The 13,059-nt window shown below is 53.6% G+C and overlaps 1 protein-coding gene across 2 annotated transcripts in view; it reads left to right on the forward strand.

The window, feature by feature from the left end:
- The first annotated feature begins 288 nt into the window (after positions 1 to 288).
- Positions 289 to 13,059, forward strand: part of TNFAIP8L1 (TNF alpha induced protein 8 like 1) — a 44,992-nt gene continuing 32,221 nt past the window's right edge. For both annotated transcript variants that reach the window (XM_038770822.1, XM_038770824.1), the window contains exon 1: positions 289 to 320. The gene's annotated coding sequence lies outside the window, so the exon portion shown is untranslated. The remainder of the gene's footprint in view (positions 321 to 13,059) is intronic.

The following is a 13,059-nucleotide window of genomic DNA, read 5'->3' on the forward strand; positions in this document are numbered from 1 at the left end:
TCCTAGATCCAGCCCCCGGGCCCGGGCTCTGACTCCGCGCTCCCATCTCCATCGGCCGGCGGCTGTCGAGGTCCTCGGCCTCCTCTTCCTCCCACCCCCCCAATCTCGTTCCCTCCTGCCGCCGCCACCGGCACACCGCAAATCCAGGCCTGGATTCCGCCGTCACCCAGAACGAGCCGCCCCCTCCCCGCCCCCCCCAGCCCCCCGCCCATTGCGGCGGGGCCGGCACACCCTCTCTTCCACCCCGGCCCGGAGCAGGCAGACCCTCCAAAATCAGGCTGGAAACCAAGGGCGCCGAGGGACCCGAGAGTCCTGGTCGGGTCGGTGGATGAGGTGGAGGTGGTGGGAGGATTGAGGGGCCGGCAGGGTCCACTTAAAGTGGGGTAGGGGGTGAAGAGGCTCGAGGTGGGGGCTGGAAGTCTGGGGCTGTAGGGATAGCAGGGAGCCAAGGGAGACGACAGAGACAGAACAAGACAGGGAGACATAGAGATGGAGCAAAAGCTATACAGAGAGAGCTGGAGATAGACAGACAGACAGATTGGTTTCTTTTTGGCTCTCTGCTCAGCTACATCCAGATTCAGCGACTGACTGGTGTCCGTGAAGGCAGACCTGTGACCCCCCCCCCCCAACATCACTGCCCCGTGTGCGGACCTTTCCGAATGTGCGTGTCTGGGTAGCCGTGATGGTGCGTGGATGCGTCTGTCTGTGTATGCGTTTGCACACGAGTCTCTATGGGTCTATCGTCCTGTGGATCTGCGTTCCGAACGTGGTGTGTATTAAAATTATGGTGCATATGTAACTATTTCTGGGTTACGATATGCGTGTAGTTATGTGTAACTGCATGTGCAATTGTGTTTATGTAACTGCTTGTGGGTTACTGTGTGTGGTAGAGACGGAGATTATCGTCCCCATTGTGCAGATGAGGAAACTAAGACACTGTGTGTATAGAGCCGAGTTGATGTACCTGTGTGTGTATCTGTGGGTAATAGCTATATGTTTAAACCTATGCATGCGTATATTGGTATGACTACATGTATGTGTGAGGAACATGGAGAGGGACTCTAGACTGGAAGCTTGTTGTGAGTAGGGAACGTGTCTACCAACTCTGTTGCATCCCAGGCACTTGCTACAGTGACCGGCACACGGCAGGCACTAAATAAATGCCATCGATCGATTGATTGATTGAGGGGGGGGTCTGTGAACAAACCAGGGACTCCCTTGACTCTGTTTGCCTGCTTGGAGGTAGAAGGCTGGATTAAATGAGCTATTAGGTTCCTTCCAGCTCTGAGGGTCAGCAACTCAAATGGGAATATAATAATAATGGTGGTGTTTGTTCAGCGCTGACTATATGCCAAGCCCCGTACTAAGTACTAAGGTAGATAAGGTATATGCGGATCAGACGCATACTGCAGGCACGGCAGATTTGACAGTTTCCCTGACTTGGGGCAGCTGGAGGGGTTGAGGGGTCCTCTGAGTGGGGAAGAGGGAGGTGAATGGAATTACACGGTGCGAATGTCAGATTGAAATTCTCCCAGCTTGGCTGGGCCCATAGCCAACCTCTTCCTCCCAGGGGCAGGGGCCCGAGGGAGGTAACCGCTATCTGCCTGGGTTTTCTCTGTCCTTGAGCCCGATCTACCACATCTTTCCTTCTCTGAGCCTTGCCGGCTGGTGGCCCCTAAAGACCACGAGGTGTATCTCATTGGCCCCAGTCCAGTGGCCCTGAGCCTGTCCCCCCAGGGAGAGAATTAATTTTCATAGTGAAATTTCCACCGATTTCCTAGTGGGAGGTGTCTGCGGTACAATATGTGTGAATATATATGTGCTTGTATGTGTGCTCGTGTGAATATATGTGTGTGCACATGTGTGAGTGGATTTGAAGGGGGATATATCAGTGTAGGTGTATGTAAGTGTGGAGGTTTGTGCATGAAGTGAGTGGGTGTTTGTGTATATTTGTGTGTTCAGTGCATCTATATCTGTATGTGAACAATAGTTTGTGCCTATGTAATAATCGCACCCTCCTCAATCCACCCCTCAGGGTGGCCAAATGTCTTTTTTTAAAAATGGTATTTAAGTGCTACCATATGTCAAGCACTGTTCTAAGCGCTGGGGTGGATACAAGATAATCAGGTTGGACACAGTCCCCTGTCCCACATGGGGCTCCCTGTCTAAATCAGAGAGGGGAGTATTTAATCCCCATTTTACAGTCGAGGAAACCGAGGCACAGAAAAGTTAAGTGACTTGGCCACGGTCACACAGTAAATAAATAGTGGAGCCGGGATCAGAACCCAAGTCCTCTGACTCCCAGATCCGTGCACTTTCCACTAGGCCGGGCTGCTGTTTTCCTGGCTTCCCCTTCCCCGATTGTGGGGGCGGTAGGAATGGGGGTTGTCCCAGGGAGACTGGGAGCTAGGAGATGTGAGGAGAGGCTGCCGCCCGCCAGAAAATGAACATTCTCCCATTACCCATTTCCGGGTATGACCTTTCCTGTCTCTGGTGCCCTTCACTGCACCGCACTGGGCCTCCCTGCCTGGCTTCCTCTCTCCCTGCCAGCCCCTAGAAAGCAGGCTGCAGGGCTACCCCTGCTCCCCACCCCAGCCCTACCCCTCTGCCCTCTGACCAGCCCTTAACTCTCAGCAGGAGGGATGGCTTGGGGTCATAATTTGAATGCCTCTAGCTCCCCATAAGCTCCCACTGTAGCCACGCCAGCCACGCCTTTGGCAGGATTCTGACCTGGGGTAGGGGCCCGGGGGAGGGGGGGGGGTCGCACTGTGTGATTGTCAGTTGCCTAATCCTGTCAGCTCTTCCTCCACAACATTTCTAGAATCCGCCCCTTCCTCTCCATCCAAACAGCCACAGCGCAGGTTCAGGCACTTTCATAATCCTGCTACTGCATCAGCCTCCTCGCTCAACTCCCTGACTCCTGTCTCTCCCCCCTCCAGTCCATACTTCATTCTGCCACCTGGATCATTTTCTTAGAACGCCATTCTGAACACATCTCTTCACTCCTCAAAACCCTCCAGTGGTTGCCTACCCCTCTCCGCATCAAACAGAAACTCCTGAACATCGGTCCTAAGACATTCAATCAGCTCTCTTTTCCTCCTACTCCTCCACTCTCTTCTCCCACTACTTCCCAGCTCGCACCTTGTTCCTCTTAAGCTAACCTGTAAGACGACAACCTGTGCCTCATTCTCCTCTCTTCTGCCACAAACCTCTTGCTCACGTCCTCTCCCCTGCATGGGACTCCCTCCCTTTTCATTTCTTACAGACCACTCCTTTCCCTGTGTTCAAAGTCCTTCTGGAATCACCTCTCCTCCAGGAGTCCTTCCCCAAGTCGTCTCTCATCTCCCCACTTTACATCCCCCAACTGCTACATCAGCCCTTCTAAACCACCTAGGCCTTGAAGCTAGCCCAGCTCCACGTGGCACCTAAGTACGTATCTTACGCACTCTATTTCTCCCCCCTACCTGTAACTGATTCTAATGTCTGTTTCCCCCTGCTAGACCGTAAGCTCCTTGAGTGCGGGGAGCTTGTCTACCAACTCTGTTGTCCTTCCGCAAGCACTCAGTGCAGTGTTCTGCCCCTGGCAGGCACTCAATACATGCGATTGACTGATTTACTGATTGATTGATCAGTGGCTACTCTAGGCACTGGGTCTCAGACCTCCGGAATGGGTTGGGGGTGGGGTGGACATGGACCAGGCCTATAGTTCCCAGCTCACTGTAACAGAGGGAGCTCTGCCACATGTTGCAGGAGTACTCAATAAAATATGGGTGGAGGCTCATGGTCCCCCTCCCCAGTACCGGGTTTGGGGAAAGGCATGAGGGGACACAAGCTGAGTCCTGGGAGGGAATGGGGTCAGCGGTGGGAGGGAGGAGAGGAGGGGGATCAATAAATGGATCGGCCCTTAGGCTAATAGAAGAGTCAGCAGAGGGTCAAGCCATATGGGCAAAGGTGGGAAGGGGGGTTGCAATGAGATTATTTCCCTCTCCCCCCCATCCCCTGACCCTCATCCCTGACCCATTGAAGGCAGTGTCGTCCTTTAGCGAACGAGGGATAATCCTAGGAGCCTAGAGGTCTGGAGGGGGTCAGTGGCTTAGGTGGCTTGTTCCTGGGGTTAAATGCTTCGAGAGCCTGAAAGAGCAGGAGCTGAGCAGGACGGAGCCCACGACACCCAGAATGAAGTGGTTTGGCCAGGTGAGCGAGTCATGAGGCAGCAGCCTCCTCATGGATTGGTGCTGGTGGCAAAAGTCTCAGGCTAGATGCTGGGATGGGATAGGGTCAAAGTGCACGTCAATGGATTGAAGGTGGTAGGGGCTGGAAGAGAGGAAAGAGAGGCTCTTCCTCCTCATGTGATCTCCCAGCCTCTTTCCACCTCCCACTCTGCCTACCTGCTGGCCCCTGCCCCATCTCCCACTCCCCAGAGGCCAGGAGCTGATCCCAACGGCAGAGCTTCACAGCTCCTCCATGCCCCGGTTCAGTGTCCTGAGATCATAGATCATCAGCATCTTTCATTCAATCGTATTTATTGAGCGCTTACCGTGTGTTTACTTGTTTTGATGTCTGTCTCCCCCCTTCTAGACTGTCAGCCTGATGTGGGCAGCTTACCGTGTGTTTACTTGTTTTGATGTCTGTCTCCCCCCTTCTAGACTGTAAGCCTGATGTGGGCAGAGATTGTCTCTATTGTTGAATTGTACTTTCCAAGCACTTAGTACAGTGCTCCACACACAGTAAGTGCTCAGTAACTACAATTGAACCAGTGTGCAGAGCGCTGTTCTAAGCGCTTGGGAGAGTACAATAGAATGACAGTAATAACAATATAACAATAATAATCTAACAATAAACAGACACATTCCCTGCCCACAACGAGCTCATCATCATCATCATCATCAATAGTATTTACTGAGTGCTTACTATGTGCAGAGCACTGTACTAAGCGCTTGGGAGAGTACACTACAACAGAGTTGGCAGACACAGTCCCTGCTCATAACGATCTTATGAGACAGAGATCCCACCCTCTCCCATGGGGACCAGTTCCAAAGTCTAGATCAGCCAGGAATTTCATCTTTGGGTCGAACTCAAATCGTGTCTTTGCTCTGGGCTGGGCTGGGCTGGGCTGGGGATTTGGGAGGGTGGGGGGCTCGAGGGGATAGCCTGTGAGGAGCCAGAGCAGGACCAGCCCTTCCTCTCCACCAGGAATCTGTTCCTTGCTTTCTCCTCTTCATAATAATCCAGCAGCCTTCTCTTCCTCCACAGTTCTTCTTCTGTGGCCTGTGACCAGTTCTGTCCTAACCCTGACCCGACCCTCCAGCGTCCCCCACAAACCCACCCCTTCCCTTTCTGGGGCTCCTGTCTACCCCAAACCTCGCCCTGTGGGATCAAGTGTAGCCCAGCATAAAAGCGAGGGTGGGGTGCAACGATCCGACCATCCTGCCTCTGGCACTTGTGCATCCAAACCCGGGGTCCCTGAGAGACAACATGCACTAAAGGCAAAAGGACCCTCCTGTACCCCATCTTGGGGCTTGGCTCCCCACCTGCCTTGCAGGAGCAGGGTGGGGCAATCTGGGGGTGGACAGGGCCCGGGGGTGCGGGTTGAGGGGCAGGGCGGGACAGGGCAGAGCTAGGTGGAGTAGGGTGGGGAAGGACTGAGTCAGTGGTCGTGCTTCCCTCTCCCCCTTCCCGGCTGTGACTGGGCCTTGTCAGTTGGACTCTGGCCAGCCTGGCCAGGAGGAGCCTGGTGACAGCTTCTTCAACCACCGGGATCCGGTGCACTTGGGTTCTGCTCCTTGTCCTTGCGCTCTTCTGTTGCTTTGCCTTTATGTAGTCAACCTGTCCTCCTGTGTCTGAAGCAGGCAGGACATAGCCTGAGCCATGGGCATGGAGAGTGAGAAACGTGTGGAGCTGGGATAAAGTCTTCCTGGAGACAGGGGGTTAGACATGTTAGATTCAGGACCTCCTGTCCCCTCCATCTCATAATAATAATGGCATTTATTAAGTGCTTACTATGTGCAAAGCACTGTTCTAAGTGCTGGGGAGGTGCAAGGTGATCAGGTTGTCCCGGGGGGGTTCACAGTCTTAATCCCCATTTTACAGATGAGGTAACTGAGGCACAGAGAAGTTAAGTGGCTTGCCCAAAGTCACACAGCTGACAATTGGCGGAGCCGGGATTTGAATCCCTGACCTCTGACTCCAAAGCCCGTGTTCTTTCCACTGAGTCACGTGGCTTCCCATAAGACCTAGGAGTCCTGAGCCTCCAGTGGTGGCTCCCTAGCTGAAGCTGGAAACACCACAGAGACTCCTTAACGTGGCCTCAGGGTCCCATCGCCTCCGATTTGATATCCGTGGAAATCTCAGCATCCCTCATCAGCATCTAGTTAGCATGGCCCCCTGACCAGGACCATGTTGCCAATTCCCACGGGCGACATGCTGATGAAGCTCCTCGGGAGCTGGGATCGTCTCCACCTAGGACAGTTTTGGGTTTTTTTCAAATAGACGGGGAATTCATCTTCAAAGGCAGCTTGGCATCCCTCCACCCCCGTCTCACCCCCTCACTGGGCCCCTCACTTATTGAGGGGGAAGCCCCCCAAGCATCATTCCCTGGTTCCAGTCCTACTAAACCTCGCTGAGCTCTGTGTGTGGTGGCTGGGGACAGAAGCAGAGGGACTGGCTGATCTCTGTGAATGCAGAATAGCTGGGGGAAAAGGAGGCAACCATAAGGAGAGTGGGGGTTTGGTGGGGGGGAACTTGGGGACGGGGCTTGGAGCCAACAGACCCAGAGAAACCCAACTGTCAGTCTTCCGGCCCTGCTCGGAAACCCCTTCTCGGAAGCTCCGCGGGGATGATCGGAGATCCAGGGTGAGCCAGGCCGGATGGCAGGGAGAAACCCATGTCCACGGGCAAGAGCTTCTGGAGGGCTTTGGCGCTACCAGGTTCCAGGATACCAGGGTCCCTGGGGGCGGATTGCAAAGTCTCCCTACCTTCCGCAGTGCTGTTTGGAGGCAGGGGGCTGGATTAGTTGGCCCTAGGGAGCTAAGGCCATGCCTCCGTGTGTAAGTTATCCAGGTTATTAGCAGTACACCTTCTTGTTTTGGTGGGGTCTACCCAGAGCTAGCTACTCTCTCATCTCCCATCTCTGTCTCCCCCTTTTAGACTGTGAGCCCACTGTTGGGTAGGGACTGTCTCTATATGTTGCCAATTTGTACTTCCCAAGCGCTTAGTACAGTGCTCTGCACATAGTAAGCGCTCAATAAATACGATTGATGATGATGATGATCTCCCCAGAAGTGGGAGAGAGAGGGTGGAGGTTTGAAGGTGACGGTGGCTTGAGTAGCAAATGTGGTCATTGAGCTGTCCTGGGGGGAGAGAACCAGTCCCCTAACCCAGTCCTGGGGGTGGGATCTCTCCCCTCCTAATAATAATAATAATATTTGTGGTATTTGTTAAGCACTTACTATGTGCCAGGCACTGTACTAAGCACAGGGGTAGATACCAGGTCATTGGGTTGGACACAGTCCCTGCCCCACATAGGGCTCCAAGTCTTAATCCCCATTTTCCAGATGAGGTAACTGAGGCCCAGAGAAGCAAAGTGACCTGCCCAAGGTCACACAGCAGACACATGGCAGAGCCGGAATTAGAACCCAGGTCCTTCCTCTGAGCCAGTCATGGAGCTACATCAACTTTCCCAGCTGAGGGAAAGGGGAGGGCCATGCCAGAGGAAGTTGAGGGATGGTTAACGGCCATCTGTCAACTCAACCCAAGTGCTACTGCAGCAGGTCCAGTCATTTAGGTGAGAGGGAAGGGATTGAGACCATCTGGTTCAAGCCCCCACCACTCCCCAACTGCGGGAACCAGGGGCATCGTCGACAGTTCGTTCAAACCCCTCTCCAGCTCCCCCATGGCCCCACGTATTCCCCAGCCAGATCCCCAGAAATGGTGCCCTCAGATTGTGGCAATTATCGAGGCATCTCATAACCCTCCGCCGTCAGCAAGACCCTAGCCAGAGTCCTCCGGAATCAGCTACTGAAGGACCTCATCGACTCCCAGAATCGCAATGGGGATTCAGTCCACAGCGTGGCACAGAAGACGTGATCTTGGCTGCATGTCGGACATATGGTTCTCATAACCTTTACAAAAGCCTCTGATGCCATCGGTTGATCTGGGTTCTGACTCGGCGACTACTTCACGATGGCAGTACTGGCCAGGTCAGAGCCGAGGGAGCCCTGTATTATCCACTCCCTCCACTCCCCACTGAGTCGGGGATATATAGCTGGTCCGGTCCTGGAAGCCATGCTAGAACATGGAATGAGAGACCACTGGGAAATACTTTCAAACTCATCAGACTTCGAACACCATCAAGAAACCAACTTGCCAAATCAGCCAGATGTTACAAGCTGAAGATATTTCTAAAGAAAACCAAGGTGTTGTATCTGCCTGCACTTGGGAAGCCATAAATACAACCAGAAGTTTATATTGGCCACACAAAGCTAAACATGATCAAAGAATAATGTTACGTAGGCAGCACGCTGACCAACGGTGCAGTGATAGACAAGGAAATGGAAAATCGAATAAAGGAGGCCTGCACATCCTTTGGGAGACAAACGGAGAATGGCGGCAGAAAATGGCGGTCAAGCTCCAGACCAGATTAAAAGTCTATAGAGCTGTAGTGCTGTTAAACTCTCTCTCCGGCTGTGAGATCAGCACATCCGGCTACTTCAGCAGTTCCACCAGGGTCGATTACGGGCCAGTCTCAATATCAAATGACAAGACAAGATCATGAACGATGAAGTTCTGGGACATAGCTCGTCTCCTGGCATCATGGCTCTGCTCACCTTAACAGAGCTGTGGTGGGTGGGAAATGTGAGGACAATAAGCGAAAGCAGGAAACCCAGCTGTCGCATGGAGAGCTGAAACTGGAAAACCAAAAACAAAGGAGGGCTGAGGAAACATTTTAAGGACACGGTAAAACAAATCCTTAATTATTCACTCAGTCAATCGATCCATCACTGGCAATTATTGAGTGCTTACTGTACGCAGAGGACTGTACTGAGCGCTTGGGAAAGTAAAATACAAGAGTTGGTAGACGTGATCCCTGCCCATGAGGAGGTTACAGTCTGCCATCTCAAACAGAGCTACATTTCAGCTGAAAACTGGGAGTCAGTTGCTGAGGAGAGACCTATATGGCACACTGCTGTCAGGAAAGATGTGGCTCTTTTTGAGCAAAAGCTTCATAAAGAATGAGAGACAAGGAGGCAAAAGTGAAAACAGCACTAGGCAAATACACCATAGCTAGAAGGGCCGTCCTTTCGGTGTGGACAGTGTGGCTGGGACTGCAGATTCCACAATGGCCTTTTCAGTCAAGCATGCACTCATAGGTGAATTTCACCATCAGTAGCATCCTCTTTGAATATGAAAAAAAGTGTGTGTGTGTAGCAATGAAGCAATGGCTCATCCCAGGTGGCTGCGTCCACGCAGGTCTTTCGGCTCCGAGGAGGCGGAGTCGTGTGGGGGAATTCAGAACGCCAGCCTGCCAGAGGAGCCATCTCCTTTCCCTCCTGACTCCATATTTCTTGATTCTCTTGGAAACCGCTGACCCTGTTCCCTCACTGTGCTTGGAGAAGGGTTTGTCCTTCCTCAGCAGCCACTTTACGTGGCCCAGGTGCCTGGTCATTGCGGGAAAGACACAGGGATTCCCAAGCACTCTCACTCTTTCCCCTCTCCACCTTGGGCCTCAGACAAGCTGTGGGTGTGAAGCTTTGTATCCCCACAGCCATCTGACCCCCCACCTCACTCATGCCAGGTCTCGAATCAGACCCAGGAGGTTTCACAGTGGGTGGGTAAGCCCCAGAATCGCGAGTCTGTGTGTGTGTCTGTCTCTCTCTCGCATATCCTGGAATCCAAGGGAAGGAGTCAGGATTCCCCTCTCTCTTCATCCCCTATCCCCTGCCCCCACTCAGAAGCCATAAAACGTAACCCACCGACAACTCCTTTCTATCCTTTCTAGCCCACCCTCAAAAGCCAGCAAACAGATGCCCTCCATCCTCTCTTCTACAGGCGACCCCACGGGCCCAAGCCCCCTGGCTGGGGGAGACCCCTCACAGCACAAGTCCCACTGGGACGCTGCAGGTCTGACTGGGGCCTCTGTCCCGGAATCTGTGGCCCAAGGGAATGAGGCCCTGGACAGCTGCCAGTTTACCCCCAAACCCCCAAATGGTCAGGACCCCCTCCTCCCCCACGACCACACTCAGATCAGTGAAACTAGATCTGAGAGCTGCTGACACTCCTCCCCATATCCCCCCTCCTCCCCAGGGGTCTTCTCTTCCCAGCAGTAGCCATTCCTGGGAGCCAACGAGGCCAACGGAAAGGGGAAGGCCGGGGATTGTGAGGTTGTGGCAGCCGGGGCATCGGGTGTCACGGAAAAGAGATTGGATTCCTGAAGGACAGTGGGATGCAAGGCTGGGGCTGGGGGCTGGATATGCACTGTATTTCCTCTCCTCAGGCTTGTAGGGGAGGACACTGTAAGAGACCCTGAGGACACAGTGAGAAGCAGCATGGCTTAGTGGAAAGAGCACAGGCTTTGGAGTCAGAGGACGCGGGTTCTAATCCCAACTCTGCTACTTGTCTGCTCTGTGACCTTGGGCAACTCACTTAACTTCTCCGTACCTCAGTTACCTCATCTGTAAAATGGGTATTAAGACTGGGAGCCCCATGTGAGACAACCTGATTACCTTGTATCTACTCCAGTGCTTAGAACAGTGCTTGGCACATAGTAAATGCTTAACAAATACCATAATTTTTATTATTATTAAGGGTCAGGGAGGGGGGACAGGGCCCTGGGGCTAAGCTGGAGTGAGAGATCTTCTGGATTCCTCTCCGGTGCATTTGCTCCTATGAGAGTCCTGGGGGAGAGGAGGAGCTCAATGGTCAGTCTGTGGGACTGTTGAACAGGACAGGGGGAGAGGGACAGAAAAGGACACAGCACTGGGACTGTGGGGGTCGGGGGGCACTCTGGTACCCTGCCTGCCTCAGACAAGCTGAAAGGGATTAGCCAGGGAAGCAGGAATGATCCCCCCACAACCTCCCGGGCTGACTTCAGGCCAAGGAGAGGTGGGCAGTGGGTACAGACCACCTCCACCCCTCCCCTGATCCTCTGAGAGTTCCTGCCCCCTCCCCTGGTTCTTTTTGTTTCTTCCACTCCCCTCTGCCAGCCCTAGAGAGACAGGTGGGTGCCTGCTGTCCCAGCTGAATACGGTGATTCAATCTGTTTCGGAAGTAAGTGGAAAATCAACCCTGCTACTGTGTGTGAGTAAGTGAGTGAGTGTGCGAGTGTGTGAGTGTGTAGCTATAAATACAAACAGCTGGGAAGGCGGGGGAACATGGAACACTTGTGGAGGGGTGCCTTGGGGCACTGGTATGCTGTTGGGGGGCCGGAGGGGCTGGTGGTGGTGATGATGATTCACACACCATCAATGGGAGGCGCCTTGGGGTCTGGCCAGGTGACCCCTTTACTCCAACTCAGCCTCTGCTCCCTGGTCACTGTCAGGAGAAGACACACTACTGCCCTTGAAGGGTTAACGGTTTAATAAGTATAATAAAAAAATAATAATAATGATGGTATTTGTTAAGCGCTTACTATGTGTCAAGCACTGTTCTAAGCGCTGGGGTAGATACAAGGTAATCAGGTTGGACGCAGTCCCCATCCCACATGGGGCTTGCAGTCTTCATCCCCATTTTACCGATAAGAGAACTGAGTCACAGAGAGCAGAAGTGACTTGCCCACGGTCACACAATAGACGGGTGGCCGAGCCGGGATTAGAACCCATATCCTTCTGGCTCCCAAGCCTGTGCTCTGTCCCCTAGGCCAGGACACACACATGCATGCCCGCACACACATAAACACCTACATACATGCCATATCCCAGCAGAAAGTGAAGGTAGTAGGATCCCACAGCTACCCAGGGGCGGTCCTGCCCCTCCCAACCCCAGATTTGGGACTGGGAGGGGGGGTTACTTCCACACCTCCCCCACGTCCCTGCTCCCCATATTCCACCCACCTCCAAACTGGGACCACCCAGCTCCTCTCTTTCAATGCACGGTCTGAGTCAACAGCTGCGACACCATCCCCCCACCCCCGAATATTTCTCCGGTTCTCTATTCCCACCCCCTCCGACTCCTCCCACCCATACCAGTCCCCGGAACCGGCCCCAAATCTGAGCCTTAGCCAAGGCCTGTGACAAGTGTTCCTGGAGCTTCAATACAAAGAGCTGCTGGGGGCTGTGCGCCCCACCCACCCCCGTCTCCCCCTCCTTCTCTCCAGCCTTTGCCAGCTTAAAGGGGCTTCTGAATAGGTACCGCATTGACCCCTCTCCCCTCCTCTCTGGGGCATGAATGAGGCTTTTCCCCCAATCCTTCCAGCTCTACGGTCCCTACCCCAATCCCTTCCCTCCTGGAGTTCTGTATTTGGGATGAGGGGGTGGGGAGGGGGTGGAGGCCCCTGCCCCTTCTCTTCAGCAAGAGAACAGCATTACCTCTGTCTGGGGCTGGTGTGCATTGAACTTAGCTCATCTAGTTGCCTGAGCTACTCATGCCCACTCCAGATAACCATCCCCCACCCCGACGATAGGAGCCTTTCTTACAGCCGATTTCCTCCCTCACCCTCACGCTGGGGAGGTGGGGAGAGGCCAGGAGGGCCTGGGAAAACTGGAACTTAACTAAAAGGCCATCCACCCTGTCCAGGAAGCCTTCCCAGATTAAGAATGCCTGATTTCCCATCGCTCCGATTTGCCATCCCCCTTTCACCCTGTTGTAGTCCTGTTAGCGTGGGCAGGAGTTCTCTCCTGTCTTGGTTTTTCTTCCACCTTCCATCCCTTGACTGGGGGTATCCTTCAAGACTCTGTTTGAGTCCCCTCAATGAATTATCTTTCGCTCATGCGCTCCCACAGCTTCAACCACTACCTCTATGCAGATGACTCCCAAATCTACCTCACTAACCCTGACCTCCCACCCAAGGCCAGATTCAGATGGGACACAAAGTAAGGCATCACCACAGGGAACCGCGGATAAAGG

This window comes from Tachyglossus aculeatus, chromosome X2, assembly GCF_015852505.1.
Source record: "Tachyglossus aculeatus isolate mTacAcu1 chromosome X2, mTacAcu1.pri, whole genome shotgun sequence".
Lineage (NCBI taxonomy): Eukaryota > Metazoa > Chordata > Mammalia > Monotremata > Tachyglossidae > Tachyglossus > Tachyglossus aculeatus.